Below are 21,373 nucleotides of genomic sequence, written 5' to 3' on the forward strand. Positions count from 1 at the left end.
GAGTTCCTCGGTAGCCGCCAACGCCGACAGCACTAAGCGCTGCAGAGCCGCACTAGCGAAGTATTTGCCCTGAGAGGCAAGTACATAAAACGGCGCATGTGTGAACGTGTATGTGAGCGTGTCTATGAAACCGTTGCCTATACAAGTTGCAAGTTGCATTTTAATTTAATGGTGCACTCAAATTTACCCACTACTTCGTTGCACACATGCACACACACACACGCGCACTTGCACTTGTACAAATACCGACACCGACACCGAGGCACTCACAAATCCAATCTTGCAACGCCCTCTCCAGTCCTTAGCCACTTCAGCCGCAAGCCACAATCACACACAGCCACAAATGGCATGAATATAATTTTTTTGTAAGTAACTCGTTGTGGCAACAATGGCCAACATATGTGGCAATATAGCGGCAACTTACAATTTTCCACTGTCGTCATTAACATACACACATACATGCATACGCGTGCATAAAAATAACACACTTACAACTGCGAATATATGCAAGTGCAACAAAGCAAATGAATTGGGCGTGTTTGGAGGGGAACTACAGCAGCGGGTGGCGGAGGTGGGAGTGGAGGTGAAGCAGTCGACAGTGCCATTTCAAGCAAAGCGCGACTCTGGCACAATGACACAGCGGCAGGGCTTATTGTTGGTATAACTTGCAGAACACATCAGCTTCTTGCCCCTTTTGGCCACTTCAGCGCCGAGTGTCAACCGAAATTTACATACGCAATTTTATCGTCGTCCTTTCTGTTGCTGCTCTTGCTGCGGTGATGCTGAAAAAACGCGCATAAAATAATAAAAATATGTCAAAAAGGAAAAGAAATTTAAATTTGAATTTAAAAAGCGATTCTTTCGCAGCAACAACAACAGCGGAGCGTATGCATGACGTAACATAAAGGACACATGCAATGCATAAGGATTAGGGTATGTGAATGACTTTGTGTATATGTATGTATGTGTGGGCGTGTGTGAGTACGCTCGCGCACTGGCTTTTCTCATTGTGTGCCAACATAACGTGCCATGCCTGTTGGCCACTCCATTTCCACTTTCATTCAGTCATAAACTGCACTTCCTTATGCGACTATAAAAATCAAACACAAATAGCTGGCAGGCAAAATTTACTGCGGTTGTCACTACAGAAGCTAAATGCGCTATTATATGCATACATATGTACATACACTCCTCTTATTATACTAAGCACACTTGCAAGGTTAAAACAACAAAATGACTTGTTTCTGAATTTTTTATTTTTATTTTTTGTTTTTCAAATATCTTCTGATTTTTATAAATCAATATTTCCCGATTAAAAAAATGTTCAAGCAAATTACAGCCAATTTTCTAGAGCTCACAAAAGAAAGCGGCATTTTATGCTGGGTAAAAAATCGAAAATCTACCAGATATTCAGAATACGATAAGACTTGGAAAATAACCATCGAAGAAGAAGCGAACACACAATCTTTGTGTCGATTTTAAAGCTGACTTCGACAGCATGACTAGGCGAGATGGCGTTGTAAGGACCACTCCGACCCGTGTGATACCAAAGATGGTTTCTGTCAAAGTGACTCGCTGTAGTGTGACTTCGTTAACAAGATTCTGGAAAAGAACCCGCCTTATCATTGATATCATCGACCTTAACAACCGCGCTGATAGGTCTGCCTTTTCCAAACTGCATAGTAAAGCAAAGCGAAAAGACCTCGTGCTGAAGGAAGACAAAACAAAGTACCTGCGGTCATCAAACAAACAGTCCTCGCACTCACGTATCCGCCTCCATAGGAGACTTCGGAAGCTTGGACGACGACAATATCGGATAAGGCGTCCCTGGGAGTGTTTGAGAGAAGGATGTTGCGGAAGATTTTTGGACCTTTGCACATTGGCGATGACGAATATCGAAGGCGACGGACCAATGAGCTGTATAAGCAATACGACGACAGCGATAGTGCAGCGAATAAAGTTACAAATGCTGTGGCTCGAAAAAGTATTCGATGCGGTATCACCTGGTGATAGCAAATGAAGAGAAGTTCCTAATTGGCATTGGAGAGATCAGGTGAAGAAGGACTTAGCTTCACTTGGTAGTTCAACTGGCGCCGGTGAGCACGAGAAAGGAACGACTGGCGCACTTTGTTAAACTCAACCAAAATTACTTAGGCGTCAATCAAGAACAAGAATGGATCGTAGCTCGTATGACAAATTATCTTCAACGAGAAAACCGATTTAGCAAACTCACACGGGCATTCAAGTAAGCAGTCCATTTTTCGGTTCCGATTTCGGTTGAAAAGAGTTAGGTATGAGGACCTCAATATTATTGCTTTTGATGGATGTACTTTGCGAGGAAATAAATAAAGAATTGAAGTATTTTGTTATTATAAAGCATAAAGGAAAGTTTAGCTGCTGAGTGGAGGTTTGAACATTGTGACCATGCGTGTGTAGATAATAAATATTCATACTTGCCTACTCTAATAAATGGCAATGGAAATGTAATTAATTCTCTAACAAATTAAGAGCCTGAACCCGCAATTTTCATCTGGTTACTGGATGTCCGCTTGCTGGACTAAAGAAAATAACTATTGTTTATAAACTTAATCTGATTTCCGGCCGCCGTAGCCGAATGGTTTGAGGCTTTGGTAGTGCGCAGGTTCAAAAAAAAAAACAATGTGCTCTTCGGAGGCCCCTTGTCAGCCCCTCCTTTTATGGAAAACTACCAAAACGTACACCACAAATATGAGAAGAAGCTCGGTAGTAACACTCAATTTGATGTGAAAACCAAACAAGGAATCTGATTTGAATCGATATTAAAGACATGATACATTTCAGGTAAATTTATGATATAAAAGAATATTAGAACTACGTGTGCTGGAGCACTTATTCAACTGACTGAACTATTCACACATGTCGGCTGGATAAAAGTTATAGTCGGACAAAAGAAAACATACCGTCCAGAATTTGAATACGCTTTTTTTATTCCAAATTCTTTTACCAAGGCCCTCATTGGGCGAAATCTAATCAGACTTCTCAATACCAGACCTTAACTTCAAGAAAGAGTTTACGATATGTTTTCCACCTACAGTGAAATGGAGAAAATGGAAGGTATTTGGTAGATTCGATATTGAAATCTACACTGATGGTTCTAAGATGAACTGTGTGAGCCGCTGAACTTATCCAAATGAATTAGAATCTTGACTATGGCAGCGTGTTCTAGGCAGAATTATTAGTAATAAAAGACGCATGCAATTTACTAAAACTCTACAAAGAAATTCGTGCAAGAGCCATCTTTTCAGACAGCTTCTCCAAACTAGGTTTCAGCGTACAAAGGTATTAGAATTGCTTGGTCATTGGACTCAAATTACTCTGATATGGGTACCCAGTTCACAACTATGCTTTAGCTGAAAGGGAGTTTAAACAATTAATTTAATTTACTACAACTAATTATGTGAACGTCTAGGACTAGCAAGAGCAAAACTTCGCTCTTTCCCACAGCAAACCAATAAAATGACAGACATAGACATAAAAACTGGTCTGTTATACCTGGATCTCACGAAATGGAATGACTCAAAGACTGTACTTCTGAGTTACCATTCCAGTGTATGGAAGCGGGAAACTGTTCAAGGGGCTATTCATGAGGCTATGCAAGATAACTCCTCCTTTACTTAGGTTTAGGGCCAGATGTACAAGATGAAGCCCAAAATAAACAAGACTGAGCTAAAACATAAACGAAAGGAGCTTTCTTCTGATAAATTCGAGCTTTCCGAAAGAGTGTTTCAGGTTATTGACCGGAATGCCCGTGAGGATGGCGGTACAAGCCTTTTGGATGGTCTCTACGGACGCAAAACGTTTTCCTTTCATGGCCAAATGCAACTTTCCGAAAAGGTAGAAGTAACATGGAGCCATAACAGATGAATACGGTGAGGGATTGATGGTTAAAATGAGATGTATAGTCAAAAAATCAGTTACAAGAGTGGATCGATGAGATGGTGCATTATCATGCAGTAAGCCCCAGCTTCCTCCTTTGTGGTATTCAGGGCGAATTCGATGAATGCGATGCAACAAATGCTTCAAAATTCCAAGATGTAATAGAAAATTGCATTGAAGGTTTGGCCAATTGGTACGAACTACTTGTGGCCAAGTCCCTTGGAATCTTAAAATCAAATAAACAGCACTTGATTTTTGACTTCTCAAAAACGCGATTTTTGGGGTAGGGGCTCGTCTGGGGCCTTCCATTCGGCACTTTGAAGCTTAGTTTCCGCTTCATGTTTTAAACACCACATTTCATCACCAGTTACAATGTCGAAAAAAAAGTTCTCGTCTCTTCTCTCCTCTTTATTGAGGCCTTTCGAATGTTGAATTCTGAGCAATTTTTGGTCCTCAGTTAACTTGTGCGGAATGAAACGTGCACAGACCTTTCGTAAGCCCAAATGATCGGTTAAAATGCAATAAATCGATGTTTTGAAGATATTCAACTCCGAGTCCATGAATTTCAATGATGATTTCGATTCGTTTTTGAAAAATTTCGATGGAGTTTTCGGTGATTACTGGTTTTGAGCGGCCCCCTATGTTCATTGTCATTTATGTCTTCACAACCATCTCTGAAACGTGTAAACCACTGAGGAACTCTGGCACGAGATAATCATCGCCATAAACTTTTTTCGTCAATTCAAATATTTCGGTGAACGTTTTACCGATTTTAAAACAAAATTCGATACTAACTCTTTGTTCGAAACTCATTTTGTACCGATGACACAAACATACTGACACTTTAGGTGCAATAACTTCGCTTCCACTGAACCGAATGTCACCAAGCTTTCACTGGAAGTCGGCTAGAGTCGTAACTTCCAACGCACTAACTTATTTAAAAGATGGCGCGATTAGAAACATTTATTATGACGCCAATCTTGCTTATTTTGGACTTCGCCTTGCAGTTTTAAGTTTTTTTTTAGATTTAGAAGTTAAAATGATAATACAAAACCGTTTTGGCAGATAATTTTACACATTTATTTTTTGATTATGATATCCGGCATATGTCAGCCGCGGCTACGTGTTACATGGTTCTTTCGATCACTAAAATTGTTGACTACTTTTTCCGTTAAATCTTCTGGCGTTAGAAGATTCATGGTGGCTTGTCAAACCTCACAGAACAGAATTGTCTCCATAGCTTGCCATTCTCAGCTATCGAACCATAGTCATCGACATCGATAGTTCTCATACAGCTGGGTGCCTCTCTCCGAGCCAATTGTCAAGCCATCTAGATTTCAACACATTCAATCCACAAAAATGATTCACTACTTTGCTGCTTAAAAATATTTACATATACTACTCAGGTAAGCAAGTGCGGGGTTACCGACTTCCATTTCCACTTCAATAAGCTGACAATTCACTCGTATTCAAGCACATAAATGGGTGAGTGTGCTACTGCAATTCCTTGCAAGCATTCCAGTTCGTCTACATGCATGGTGAGCAAAAGCACTTTTATCCATACATACCTACAGCAATACATACATACCTGTAATATGTACATGTCATGTAACTTTATAAAATACTTAAATCATGAAATGGAAAATACTTACACAAAATATATATGTACACATGTACGTATGCATTTATCCAAGTATTCCTTATTTTGGATGAGTGTGCATGTGAAGGCATTTGCATAAGAAAAATATGAAAAGCGCACTCAAAATTTTGTAACGGATTTATAGAAATTTCTCATAGTAAAATTTAATACATATCATCAAACTTAACTATTCACTTACATAATCTTACATTTGCAGAAGAAATGCTGTATTACACAATCCGGCTTTGCTTCCATGAATTTTTCATATTCTTCATGATTGAACTCTTCAACATGGCTCGATTTCAATAAATCATAAAGACATGTCATATAACGAGTATTAACATAACCAATTTAAAGTGAACACATACAAATAGAAGTACATATACGAGTATAATCTTTGGCATAGAGGTAAGTGAAGTATTTGAGCGAAAAGCCTTTTTGTTTTCCTGCTGAAAGAGTTGCAAAATTGGATTCTCAGCGTTACACAAGAAAGCAATTCATGTTTAAAAAGTTGTACTTTTTGTGGTAACTTAAAAATTTAATTATTTGCGAGAGACTGCATGCAGGCGAAAGAATTCAATGGACCTCTCAAGCTTGGTGCATGACTATTATTTGGAAGAAATGGCAGACTAAAATCTCCATGCAGAAAATGATGGAAAGTTTTTCTGTAATAACAGCAGGCAATAGCGAACTTCTGAGTGTATTTCTACCATGAAAAAAGTCTTATGGGTAGAACTATTCATGGTTTTTATTTTTCAAAGATAGTCCCTCTCAAAAGTTGGTCGCAACTACGCAATAATCATCACCATAACCATCAGTGAATACCAATTTTGAATGAGGACTGGAGGACTTTAGTAATGTTGGCTTCCAATAACACAATCGAAGCGGGTTTATCAACCAAGCATTTAGACCTTGCATACCCACACAAACAAAAGTCCAAATGTGTGATAATAGACAGTCTTGGTGGCCAATCGACTGGTCCGAGGCGAGAGATAAATTGCTAACAGTAACGACGACTCAGTAAATCCATTGTTTCACTGGCTGTGTGGCACGTAGCGTCGTCTTGTTGGAACCAAGTATGGTTGTGAGATGTTGTCAAAAAGACTATTCATTGTTACATTGGCGCCAGCCTCGTCATTGAAGAAATAGAAATACCAAAGGAATGTTTTTAATTGATCTAATGGCTGTTCTTGAATTGCTTCGGGTTGATCTTCAGCCCAAATATGACGAGTTGGCTTATTGAAGTAGTCATTACCCCACAAATGGACTCATCTCATCGGGTCCCAAAAGATAAATTTTCGGCAAGTTTTTCAACAGCGACTACTAGCGACGGAAATTATGACACTTTGGAAGATCGGCCGACTTCAAATCTTAGATTAGCTGTATTTTATATGCTTTCAACCCAAAATTTTTGCGTAAAATCGCCCAAGTAGTACCACAAGATAGGCCAAGTTGTTAAGATTGGCATCGAATCGATTAATGCGGGTCTTCGGCAAATCCGGGTCAGGTCGGGCTCAGCATGGTATCATTCAATCATATAAAATTATCCTCAATTTTTCTGTTGGTTTGCTGAATAGGGCGTTCTGTAGGACGGTTATGTCCTCCAAAAGTTGGCTTGAGCGCGCAATGAACACTTCACATAACGTCGATTGTCGTAATCCCATTGTACGATTTGTAAACGTTGTTGAGACGTAGGCTTCCCGTGATGAAATATCAATGAACATTGAAAAAAATTATGTATTTAGTTTGACAATAGTGACGCCGGAACATCAAAAAAGTGCACAAAGTCATTTTGAATGAACGATAAGTGAAGTTGTGTGAGTTAGCAGCCTTTATATTGCATGACAATTTGGCTATGAGAAAGTTCTGTTCAAAGTGGGTGCCGCGCTTGCTCTCTTTCAAGATAACGCACCGCGTCACAAGCCAATCGAAGCAATAGCAAAACTACAAGAATTGAATTTCCACATCCATCTTTTTGGACAAATTTGGCTTCCAGCAACTACTGGCTGTGTGTAGACCTAAAAAATGCTCGGCGGTAAGAAATTTTGCTCGTTGCTTGAGGAGGGTACCGCTGAAACTGAGACCTATTTTGAACCTAAAGGTAAATCATTCTACAAAAGTGGTATTGAAAAGTTAGAGCGGCGTCCAAAATAACTACGATGTTCTTTATGAAAATTAAGTTGATGAATAAAGCTAATTTCAAAAAAAAAATGGACTGTCCTTCAATATCAATGACGGGTAGCATTAATCTTAACCGATTTAATACTGCATGAATGAAATTAGCACAATTTTAGAATCGTCACAGTAATTCTATAACGCCATTCTTGATTCAGTTACCATCATCACTAATCGAGGAAAGTTCTCCAATGAAACATGCAGATATTGTAGCGAGGAAACTGAAACCGTTGAAGATGTGCTCAGCCCTAATGCCTACGCGGCACAAAGACCTGATTAAACATGTTTTAGCAGAGCAATTTAATACTTCAAGTGCTTAGACAAAAACTACAAATTATTGAAACTTTTTGAGGCCAGTTTCAGGTCGCAGTGCTAGATATCCACTCCATTATAAAGAGTGGTTTCAAGGGCGATGTTGAATATGAACCACACCTAAACGTCAAGATCTTTTCTGAATTTTATTTGACATTTTTCAATTTCAGACTAACTCAATTTGAATCATGGAAAGATACACAATCGAGCAACGCGTTTTTCAGGCTTATTATGAAAACGGGCGCTCAAATCAAAATGCATTTCAAAGAAAATCATCTTCAGTGATGAGGCACATTTTCACCACAGTGGATTCGTCAATAAGCAGAATTGCCGCATTTGAGCGAATGATAATCCAAGAGTGAGTGCCGTTTTCACAATGCACGCACAAAGAGTGACTGTTTGATGCGGTTTATAGGCCGGCGGCATCATTGGGCCGTATTTTTCCAAAATGAGGCCGGTCAGGCAATTATTGTGAATAGTGTTCGCTATCGTGAGATAATAACGAACTTTTTATGGCCCGAATTGAAAGATATGGATGTGGACGATATGTGGTATAAACAGGACGCTGCCACTTGTCACACAGCTAACAAAACAATGGCTCTTTTGCGCGAAAATTTGATGACCGAATAATCTTACGTCGCGGCGATGTCAATTGGCCGCCAAGATCATGTGATTTGACACCGTTGGACTTCTTTCTTTGGGGTTATTTGAAAGAAAAGGTGTACGTCGATAAGCCAGCAACAATTCAAGAGCTAAAGGATGAGATAATTCGGCACATTAATGTCATAGAACCTCAATTACGCCTCAACGTCTTCGAAAATTTGGACCATCGGATGGAGGTGTGCCGCCGGGGCGCGTCGGTCATTTGGCCAATATTTTGTTCCATACGTAATTGAGCCATACCAATATTGTCATAATAAAGAGAAATGACAATAATTTCCTAAAAAAATTTACTTTATTCAAAATCAACATCGGCCCTTAAAACCTTAACCACTCTTTATAATAGATTCGACGTAAATATTATATAGAAGTCACGTCCACTTTTTATATGTCAAAACTAAATTTCCATTGTCCCTTTTAAGTTCCAAGCTATAACTATCAATGGCTATGAGTTCAATTGACACCAAAAATTAAATATTTAAATGTGGGCGGATATATTAGCCGAAAGCATTGGGAGCTAAATCTTTTTATAACTTTTAGCAATAGTAAATAAATAAATAAATAAAGTCGGTTCGGACTGAATTTAGCACTTCCTTACCATTTAATTGTGTTTTGCTTTATTTTTCTGCTGTATCCAGCAAAAGAAAATTTAGTAAAGTGAAATTCTTACTTACCAAAACGATTTACAAACGCAACGAACCTTTATGCCATATTTTCCAGCACGCAATCTTTCTGCAATTAAAAGTAAATATATGATTACTTTTTTCTGCTTCTCCTTTCTAACGATAGAAAATATTTCATTGGAATATTTAATGAAATACTAAAAATGCAAATTTCCATTAAAGGAACCACTTCCCTGAGCTTTATTCCTCTGAGCATAATCAACCACCCTTCCAACTTCTCACTCTGCCTCTGTAACTTACTCACTCTGTGGCTTCCCTGCTCATAAATAAATTCCATTTGAAGGACCGAGATTTTCAGTAAGAATTCAAAGTCATCCATTTCCTTCCCAAAATATCTTCACGCCAATGCCATTCGCGCGTATTTATGAATCCACAAAAAAACACAACAATTGCAGTCAGTAAAACACAATTGCAAAATCAACATAAGGAAGCAAAAGAAAATTTGCTAAAAACGTAGAATTTTTCTTAATTTTTTTCTGTTTTTTGTTTTTGTTTCGTACTCTATCACTCGCTTACCCGCACACACTATTCAACGCTTAACAGTTTGGCGCATTGGAATTTATGAAGGGAATATCACAAAATCAAATTCAAATTCAATGCACAACTCAAATTGCCATTGAAGTGGTGGTGAATAAGTAAGAAGGGATAAAGGATGAGAAGCGTGAGCGGAATGCTCCTAGAAGCAATCGCATAATAAAGCAATGCGCCAGCTCAAGTTAAATTTAGCGCAATAATGAGAATGAATTTGCATGCAGCGGCAATAGCTTCGAAAAATCCCAACTCCCCACAGATCTGCTTCAACATCTTTTCCCACTTCAGCATCCTTCTACTCAACAACTGAGATATCTTAATGCATTCATATTCCAGCAGCTATCAAAAACAAGTACGAAATAGCCAGCAAACGGACGGTAAAAGAGAAGCGTAAAAAAATTAAGCCAAAATTTAAGATTCATATCCTGAAGCAACCTCTTCACCTGAAAATGTGAAAATACGCCTAGTGAATTCCCTGAGAGTAGGCTGTGTGGTTACCGAGTACACTTTGCAACGTATTGAGAGTGTGTTCGTACATAGGATCCTGGTATAAAGAGCCAAAGTGTCAGATGAGTATAAATGAAAAAGTGAAATCTCAATAGATGAGTAAAGCGAGGCGAGAAAAGGGGTTAAGATTTCTTGTTTGGAGTTCACAAAAAAGGATTTTCACTGCTTTAGAGTGTCCTAAATAATTCATTTTCTTAGTAAAAGAAGTAAAGCAAAAAACGTGGAGGAAGGTGAAAGTGAAAAATAAATCACCTCTCCACCACTTCTATGCTGAGCTACAAATTCTTATACCCAATTATGAAATTCATAGGGTTATTTACACTTCATTGAATAACATAAGGAATTTATGGACAAATTTTGCCAATCTATGTGCGATTTTTAATGAAAATATAAATGAGACTCCTACTTCACAGAGCTTGAGAATTAAAAAAAAAAAAATCAACAATATTGTGATTAAATTTCGTGAAATTTTGATGTCAATTGAAACTTGTCAATTTCAACAGACTCAAAAATTCCGTTGACTTCTAACAATTTTGTTTTACAAAACCATAAAAGTCAACTTTTCAAGCCTTGCAAAAATTAAAAAAAAATCCATAAAGTGTTCGTCAATTTCACATTTTTTTATCAGAAGTTTTAAAAAAATTTCGGCTATGCAGTTGACCAACTGAATTTTTGTCTAATAAAATGCCAATTTCAAGGCATTTTTGTCATATTATTTTTTAAACTACATAAATCCAAGTTTCAAACTCTGTGTAAATTAAAACATTTCAATAAAATTTTCACATTTTTTAATCAGAATTTCTAGAAAAATTTCGGGTATACACTTTTGAAGCCAATTGAATTTTGGTCTAATAAATTCGTGATTCGCGTTGATTTTTAACATTTTTTTTACAAAGCTATCTAATTCTGTGCAAATTAAAAAACTTGAATAACATTTTCGTAAAATTTTCCATCAGAATTTCTAGAAAATTTCCAGGTATAATCTTTTGAAGCCAATGCTGGTCCAATAAAATGCTGATTTCAAGTGACTCAAAAGTCAGATTGATTTTTAACAATTTTTTTTTTTTAACTTTATTTTTTAAACCATGTAAATACAATTTATAAACTCTGTGCAAATTAAAAAAAAAATTGAGAAAATTTTACAAAATTTAATCAGAATTTCTAGAAAAAGTATGCAGTTTGGTAGCCGATGGACCAACAAAAGCCAATTTCAAGGGGCTTGATTGATTTTTAACGATTTTTGTTTTTTACAAAAACCATCGAAATCCAATTTTCAAACTATGTGCAAACTAAAAAAAAAAAAATTGAAGAAAATTGTATCAAAACTTCACAACTTTTAATCAGAATTTTTGGAAAAAATGTTTTGTAGGCACTTGAATTTAGGGCTAATATAGTGACATCATTTGTAGTAGTTCAAAAACCGCGTTGATTCTTTGTTTTTGTTTTTTACAGACGGCCTTGTACACTTCTTCTGCATCTTCTTAGCTTCACAATCCCTGCTGGATCATAGCTTCATCACCAATTTTTCCCCACTATATTCCATTCACGGCTTCACCTCGCCGGTTGCGTACGTTCATATGCTTGAGATCTGATTTGATAAATTTCTTCAGTTTCATTGCTGTAGCGAATGCGGTAAGTGGCGTCTACTGTTTTAACCGGACCATATATTTTCCTTACGACGCACTTTTCGAACCACATCTACACTTCCTTCGTATAAAGAATGCTCGACATATTTTTATATCGAAGAAAAATCCCCAAAAAATGTTGGCAAAAAGTCAGCATCGTAGCTCGACGGAACGAAATGTATCACTTCAATCTTGTGGAGACCAAACGAAAATGTTGTGTAGGCCAAACGGTGCATTTATTGAAAATAAGTCCAAATCATATTTTCTGACGAAGTTCATTTGTATATCGGTGGCTATGTTAACGAGTAAAAATTATGTATATTTTTTTATGGGCCAATTTTTCTTTAAAAACACCATTTGGGTCAACGATGTGCGCTACAGGGGCAAACGACTATTTGAGTCCCCCAAGCAAAAATATATACTTCATTTCAGGAGGATGGCGTGCCATGTTACATAGTTCATCGCAAAATCATTTCTTTTTGCGTCAAAATCGGAAATCGTGCTACCAGCTGTCTCAGCGATATAAATTGTCCACCGCGAAGCTGCTATTGGACGTACTTAGACTTTTTTTGTAAAGTGTCATGAAGTATCGATATCATGCAGAAATTCATTAACGATTTAGGCTCTTAAGGTGGTTACTCAGTAAGTTATTTATAAGATAAGGGCGGAAACCGTCACCAAGGTATTGAAAAACCAGATTACTAAGCTGCGCTACCGCAAAGCCAGGCGAGGCATCGTCATTACTTAAACAATAGAAATGATTGATCTTTCGGATAAACCATTAATATATCAAAGAAAATTCAGTTCTGCTAATTTTTTTGACCATCCTGTTTAAGCTTTTATTCTTTTCCGACAAATTCGCAAAAATTGCATAGTTTGATCTTAGACACAGCTGAATCTTATTGGATTCACCAAAATATTGTAGTAGAACTGCAGAAATCACCTCCTGGATAATACGACTCATTGACCACCGGAGTACGCTCTTCCTTTAAGAGTATAATGCGCATTGGGTATAAAAAATTGAATTGCGCTCAAATCTGAATTCTTAACTTGTTTAACTAAAATTTTAGAAGCGAAAATATTTTTCCCTCCAGGCGACGCAGAAAAATTCCATTACAAAATCTTTTCCATTTATTTTCAACTTCCGTTTCTCACACACTTTCTGACCTTTTTTTTGCAGACAGTTGCATGCAAATGAGTTCGTGGCGACGATCCGCTCGGATTATTATTTTATGCCAAGTTCATAAAACAGTATAAAGTGAAAAACGAATTTGTGACTTATTTACCGCTCTGCGGGGCTGAAGAGCGGCGAGAATGAACCGAATTCGCGCGCGAGCCCTAAAAAGTACTTAACTTGTTAATAAGAAAATGCAATTCCTCACACCATGTGCTATGAAATTATTTAAAAATAAGTATTTCGAAAAATAAAATAAAGAAAAAACGATACAAATTTAGAAAAAGTATAAAAATATAAGCAACAGATTTTCTACTGCGGTCAACGCAAAAGCATTCGCAGAAAGCAACCGAATTGAAATGAAAATAAAATTACATTTATGCTGTGTGTGCTCATGGGCGTGGCAATTGAAATACGCTACAAATGTTTTGTTCTTGTCACTTTCTCTGGTCCTGCTGCTCACCTGTTTATGGCGCATTTATGCGCGCTTTAGCTATAAAAATTGACGAACTGTAAAAGCGGCAAATGTGGCGGCAATGATGGCAACACAGCAATTGACTTTCAAGCGTCACGAAAATTTACATGCAACACAAACCTGCACACAATGCTCTAACTTGTTTGCCTCAGTGAGTGTGTATGTATGGTGGGTGTATTTCTCACCTGTCGCACCTTCTTTCTACAGTACAAGCGTAAGATGCTAGCAAATATTTGTATGTCTGTACGTACATGCTTTCTCTGTGACGGGTACTTGTGAGTGTAAATTTTTTTGCACAGACTCGTGACTGCCACATTTTAATTGAATTGCTCGTTTACTTTGTCAGTTGTTCAGTAGTCCCTTCGGCTAGCTGTTCGGTCTCGCTCTGCTGATTAGGAGGTGCGAATTTATGTTCCATTCCTTTGGCACTCGTCAATTTTTTCTGCTTTCACTTTAGCGTCTTAGCGTTCCCTTACTTTCAAGTTTCCTTACTAAATATCTTTCGCTTACGCGTGTGGCAAACAGTAACATTTTAATGATGCATTTTATTGTAATTGCAAAATTTTCCGCCACACTGTCAAAAACCGTGTGGAAGGGGAGGTGAAAATGGAATAGGAAATAGGAGAAATAATTATATGGCGCACACTTAGTACCTTGGGGATTTATTATGATCCTTACTTTGAGGTTGCGGGGTTGGCAATCACAGTTTTATGCCACAAATTTAACAATTTACGGTTCTTTTAAGTACTGCAAAGAAATAAGGAGCATCTTTTACTCGTCATGTAAATGCCAACATATTCAGGTTGTTTGCTACGACTTGATACAATTTCTGAGTTTAAAATTATGTAATTGTACAAGCGTTGTGCGCTGGGCAAGAGACTCGCCACGTAAAACACCAATAAAAAGTAAAAAAAGCCTTGAATGAGACGCCAGCTTTTGCCCACTTTTTGATGATCACTACAGCAAATGTTTTACGAACTATGATTTAAGTGCATGCACCTGTAATTTTCATAGAGAAGATGGTTCTGTCCGGCGAGCTGACACCCTCGTTAAAGGAAGTGTTGATACTAACGCCATTTAAGAGATGTGCTGCATGGTTCAAAGCAAAAAATCCATTGACAAGTTGAACATACTTGAGTCACCTACTACAGCTGCCATGGGGCAGAGCCTTTCACACCAAGTACTTTCATTTCGCCATAATGAGCATCACAGTGAGATTATGCAACATCTCGCTAACTGATCGCAACCCCAATGAACGTGAAGGACAATTCAACCAATTATCGTTTCTATGAGCGCCCAAAATGTATCTATGAACACTGCTCCCGCCATGGCATAAAAATCGTGCTTAACGACTTCATTACTAGGGTATACAAGGAAGTGTATTTCTGGTGCTACAGTCAGACAATTAAATCTACACGGAAAACGTAAATCCAAGATGAAAGACAAGCTTTCTGCGATTTAGATGTGCGTGTAAGTACAATGGATGGACCCTAGATGCAAGATCCAAGAAGTTAAGATCCCATTTTAAATAATCATTAATATTCTACGGGGCGGAAAGAACTATTGTTATGACCAAGAAAACCACGTTGTCGTATAAACAAAAGAAGCTGCAAGCAGATGTGACGCAAACCATGTGGTATCATTACCGGTGGTTGAGAAAGGAAGAGAGACAAACAATCTAAATTAAAAGCGAGAGGACGAGAGGCTGCCGAGCAATTGTGTCTTACAAAATTTGACGGAATGTTTCATGAGAAACTTTGACCTCAATTTCAGGATTTATTGTCAAAATCTGACGGTTACTACTTGTGTTACTTTTCTCAACAAAATACGTTTGGCACGGTAAAATATTTCCTGTTGTCTTTCACTTGCAAAATTTTGGCTCTAGCCCATTCTCATTTACCGACTTACTATGTTATAAATAGTTCTTCTTCTTGATTGGCGCGATAACATCTTACCTGATTTCGGCCGAGTTTAACAAAGCGCGCCAGTCGTTTCTTTCTCACACCAAGTGAAGCCAAGTCCGTCTCCACTTAAACTTTCCAATTTTCGCTTTCCAGAGCCGAAGCGTTTGTATCCATTCGGACGGCATGGCCTTGACAACGAAGCTGCTGGATCTTTATTTGCTGCGCTATGTATATGCCGTCGTAAAGCTCATGCAGCTCATCGTTCCATCGCCGGCAATACTCCCCGTCGCCAACGTTCAAAAGTCCAGAAATCTTCCACTGAATCTTTCTCGCGTACACTCCAAGTGGCGCTTCATTGGATATTGTCATCGTTCAAGCTTCTGCACCATACATTAGTACAGGCATGATGAGAGACTAGAGTTTTAGTTTTGTTCGTCAAGGGAGAACTTAATTATTCAATTGACTATTTAGTCCAAAGTAGCACTTGTTGGCAAAAGAGATTCTACGTTGGATTTCAAGTCTGACATTGTTATCGGTGTTAATGCTGGTTCCTAGATATAATTCAGACATCGCGGTATAGAGGCAACTCTTTTTCGTACTGTCGAATGCAGCTCTAAAATGGACAAAAATATGGTGTGTTTTGATTTTCCTTTCATGGGTCTTTTGCACGACTTGACGTATTGTGAATATCGGCTCGGTTGTCGATTTTCCAGGTCTAAATCAACACTGATAACGTTCAATCAGTTGATTGATGGGGGCTTCAATCTTTCACACAATACGCTCGCTAGAACCTAGTACGGGATATTTAGAAGACTAATCCTATACTAACCTGCGGTAATTGAACTGATTGCAGAGTCTCCCTTTTTATAGATTGGAGGTGATACATGCACCTTACCGGCTCTACGCCGTCATGTTTAAATAGCTCAACCGGCTTCCAGCGACTCTCGCGACTTTGTTGTTCATTAGCCGCGATATTGCTTTTTTCGCCTCGCCATAGTCGAGTAGCGGCAGACCCATTGTCATCGATTAGGGTATTTAACAGGTTCGAGAAGTGTTCCAGATCACCATCTTTGTACTTATAGGAAAATGCCCCGGACTTGAAACCTTTTCAAGCCGCCGAACTCTCTGGTAGAATTTTTTGGCGTTTTTCCTATTGTCCCGCATCTCAAGCTCCTCTCACTCATGTGTTTCGGCCTTTCGTTTCTTCCTTCTGATAATACGTCTCTCATCGTTTTTTAGCTCCCTGTAGCGATCCCACAACGCACGATCCCGGCGTGGGTCTATAGGCAGCTTGACAGTTTCTTGACAAGCTGTATGTGACAGGCATGATAAAGTCTCCAGACGAAAGATGCATATTCCATTTTAGATCCAACAACGAATATATACACAGGCATTGCGAAATTAAAGATTTTACAACGGTGTGATTAATTTTCTATGTAACCATACTACTACATACATAAATATATGGTAAAACCTCCCTTCCAATTGAGCTTTCACCTGAATTTAGTTGCTCTATTTCAGTACTCAGTTTCCTTCTTCTTATCTTGTTACTTAAAGTGATACCCCACTTCAGACATTTTACTCGCTTTAACTCAAAAAATCAGCGCAAATTAAGTACGCCTCATGGCATCTGTCAGTCTGAAGATATGCCATGAGTATGCCACACATGCCACAAGTCCAAACTACATAAATTCAATCCAATTTAACTTTATAAAATTCACTTGATTCCACTTTCTTGCACGTCGCACTTGCCACTTTAGGAATTCTCTTCTTCATGTCGGGTAGTTCCATATGTTGCAAGTTACAACAAGCCAACCCTTGCAAAAGTTGAACGATTCAACTAACTTTATGTGCTCACCTCACCAAACCATACCACAGCGCACCTTGCCGCATGTCAGCCCATCCCACCATTTGCAGTTGCACCGTCGTTTATAATATTGCACGCACATGCGACAACGTTGCAGTGGCGATAAAATGCCACTAAGTAATGCAACTACAACAATAGCACATACAACGATAATATTATCAGCTGTAAGTGCGTCAGCAACGAGCTGTCATATCGGTGGATTTCATTAGAGATGATGCAATGTGATGGCAATCAACGCTATGTTGCTGTTGCAGTGGCAAGTGCAAGTGTACTGCCATTGCTGTAGCCATTTTATCGCTTACTCCATCGCCGGAAACCAGCACAAGTAGCAACAATCAACTGTCACAAGCCACTTTCACTATTGCAACACCTGCACTGTATTTCAAACGAAGAACCCTCTTTGCAGCGACGTTCGTTAGTTACGTGCTGCATGACGCAGCGAAAGATATTGCAACAAAATGGTGCTGCACATGCATGCTTGCGCATATGTAAGTATGTATGCATGTAAGTATGTGTTTATAAATTTAGTGAAGTCGCAAGTTGCAATCGGCACTCATTTTTTTATTTCATTTTTTGGCGCAAGCAATCAAGCATAAACGCCCCATGTGGCAAGCAGCCAAACAAAACCACATCGACCTCAAATTTGATGTATTGCTATATACTGTGTACATGTGTAAGTGTGTGTTTATGTATGCACGCATGAGGGTGGCTGGTGCAATGATAAATAGAGTGCGCAACGAGTTAGTGCAGTGGAAAGTGCATGCATGGCATGGGACCACAGTAGCATGCCACAAATTGTTGTAAGAGCAGCGTAAATGCTTTGAAACAGCTTGGACGGCAAATAAAACGAAATGTAGCAGAAAACAGTGGCTGCGCAGCAACAAAAAATCGGCAACAAAGACAAAGTAAGAGCAAGAAGAAGAAGAAGACGAAGCATAAGGCGAACGCCGCACGAAAGATAGCTCGCAAGCGTCTTACTCATATTTATGCTTGATTTGTTTGGGTATTTGTATGCTAATGTGGCAACTTTGAATAAGTCAAGTGGTGTTTGTGGTATGCGCAATATTGCAAGCATCCCAAGGCGGTGAAGTTTGCTACACGTCGCGAGTATGTATGTATGAGTACTGCAAATATTGCGTGGCAAGGTGCAAAGTTTTTGCTTCATTTCTTTCCGATTTGTTATTATTATTTTTAATTTTTTTTTTCGCTGGCAGCCAAATTTATTTGCGCATATTTCGTGGCAAGGTTGCACCACATGCACAGCTCGAAGCTTGTAATCTGCCGTAAATTTTGCAACGTGCCACAAGCAGCAGCAGCCACCACCACGAAGCCATAAAGTTGGCGGAAAGCGCGAATAGCGAGGGGCGGGAGTTGACGTGTGTGCGGAGAGTCAGTTGCCGTAAGTGCACTTTAGACATCGCAGAGTTGCTAGCGTTTTCGCCAAACGCAATTCACTCGCTCGCTCGCTCACTTATTAAAGATATTTATTGCCCTTTTGTTGCATAACAAAACGAGTTACAGTTTCGCTTACTTCGCGTCACTCCCCGCACGTTGTCACTATTATTATTGTGTTTTTTTTTTTGTTTTTCTTTTTTGCACCAAACTCCGCAAATTGTTGGCCTCGTGCTGCATTCACACTTGCAACACCGCATTCGTTTTTATTTATTGCCAGCTTTGTTCTCAGCGTTCATGTGTTGGCTGTGCAAAGCAAACAGTTTGCGGTTGGCAGCGTTGGCGTAGTATGGCGACTCTGCCTCGAATCCCACAGCGGCTACACGTAATTCAGAGCTCACCTTCTGACACTCCGCATGTGTATTTTTTTACAAAACTTATTTGTTGTTTTCATTATTATCTTAGCGTTGTGGCTTTTTTTTTATATCGGTGCAATTGGATGTCGCATAGCTCCGTCACTGCGTCGCCACTGCGCTTATTGCTAAAAAATTATTGCTGACTATGCATTTTGAGCTCAAAAGCTCAATCATTCGCTTGTTCTCTTTCCTTGGCTAGCAGTATTTCTATATCTCTCCCTCTCTCTCTCTCTCCCTTTCCATCTCTCTCTCTCATTCTATCCCTCTCTCTCATCGTTTGTTCCTTGTTCTGTCACGCTTTACTTCTTCTTGCCGCCGCTGCTGACCCAAATTTTTGCCAAATTGGATAAATTTTTCGCATTTTCGCTTGTCCTTTGCCTGGCGCACCATTGTTGCCTGCATGCCAGCACTGAGCGTCGCTATCTATTGCATCGACGATCGCCTTACGGAGCTGCACAGTGTCTCAAAGTATCGCCAGCTGCTTCTACAAACATTAATTACACTAATTTACGTGAAAAAAAGTACATCGTAAAAAATATGTTTTTTATAATAATTTGGCGTTGCTGAACATTTGCATGTTTCATTTCTTTTCTCAAAGAAACCCTTTTAAAATAAAGATGAAAATGTGTTTTAGGTCATTTTGCAGTTACAATATCGCTCCAGAAAAACGAATAAAACAAAACTTTCATGACAGTCGAAAGTTATATTCTGCCTCTTCGCACCGATATATCCTCTGCGAAAATCGAAAGAGGATTTTTCGAGTTACCGGCGTCCAAACTCATAAACAAAAATGTTTAATTTTAATTTGTATTAATTTTTTTAGTGGATAAATTTTGTGAAAAAGTCAATGCGACGCCAGTGAAATTTTCAAAATTTTTTTGTATTACAATCTATTTGTTTTATTGACCTAGTAGCTTCTCATTTTTATAAAGTCAATATCGATTATGTTCGATTTCGCTTTATTTAAATCGATACAAATGGCGAATAATCAAAAATAATAAAAATTGTTCGAGATTTTTTTTATATAATCTTTCAATATTGCATTCCATTTATTACCATTGATCTTTCCTTATTACCAAGAAAAGTTTGCTGTGTTTAGAAAAACCCTTTCTGGCACTATACAGCTCTTACCATACAGAACGCGGTATCGCTATCGATATTCTTACTCTTTGGACGTCTAACAAACCTGGAATCGGCAGCTAACCACAGTGTTTTAATTATTTATTATTGTCTTATTATTTTATTTATTATTATTATTTATTTTGTATTTTATCGTTTATAGAAGAGACGAAGTAATTTCACCGCATTGGGAATTAAAAGGGGAACTTGAGCCCAAATTCGTAGTATCACAATTGGCCTCCAGGCCTAAGTGGGGCCTCTTTACATCCTTATGTAGAGCGGCAACCATCGTAAACTAACCATAGAGGAACCCCCAAATTCTGAGAATGTCCATTGAAATCGATAAATCCTACCAAAATGCACCATAGCCCCCGATCTTCATTTAAGAAAGGACTCCGGTCATAAACATTTCTGCGAAAATATTCTCGAAAGTGTGCTCGAGAGTCTAGGAATTTAAGCTCATTTCATACTGAGCGATTCCATGTTAAGTGATTCTAGTATTTGAAAAAGTACCTCCAATTCTTCTTGAAATCGGTTATTGGGTGTATAGGGGGTGAACTAAGAAATATGAAATCATTTTCAATGTACTCTATGCACAATATTTGGGTAAAGCGTTTTCTGAAGTGATTTTTGTTATTAATAAAAAAAAAAAAAAAACTTACAACTTGTTTTCTCTTTTTATTTCACTACACTTTAAGTCGAGAAGCGACCACCGGCAAACATTACCAATTTTGTTGATAGTCAACCAGCGATCAAGGCACAGACCTCAGCGCATATAAACTCAAGATATGTTTAAGAACTCAGGAGATCCCTCTCGTTTATTCAACAACACAACACTACACTTTGTTGGGATCCCGGCGATCCTGAAGTTGAGGGAAATGAAAGAGCAGATGAGTATGCAAGGAAAGACTCTGGGCTTGACCTTCAGCGGGTGGTAGAGGACATATACATTCCCTTAAACCAAGTGTACACTGCGATT

The 21,373-nt window shown here is 38.5% G+C and overlaps 1 long non-coding RNA gene across 1 annotated transcript in view; it reads right to left on the minus strand.

Annotated features, from left to right (window-relative positions):
• Positions 1 to 9,435, minus strand: part of LOC128855266 (uncharacterized) — a 158,689-nt gene extending 149,254 nt beyond the window's left edge. The window contains exon 1 of the long non-coding RNA XR_008453705.1: positions 9,376 to 9,435. This is a non-coding gene — a long non-coding RNA (uncharacterized LOC128855266). The remainder of the gene's footprint in view (positions 1 to 9,375) is intronic.
• Positions 9,436 to 21,373: the final 11,938 nt, after the last annotated feature.

Source organism: Anastrepha ludens, chromosome 2 (assembly GCF_028408465.1).
Source record: "Anastrepha ludens isolate Willacy chromosome 2, idAnaLude1.1, whole genome shotgun sequence".
In the NCBI taxonomy this organism is placed as follows: Eukaryota; Metazoa; Arthropoda; class Insecta; order Diptera; family Tephritidae; genus Anastrepha; species Anastrepha ludens.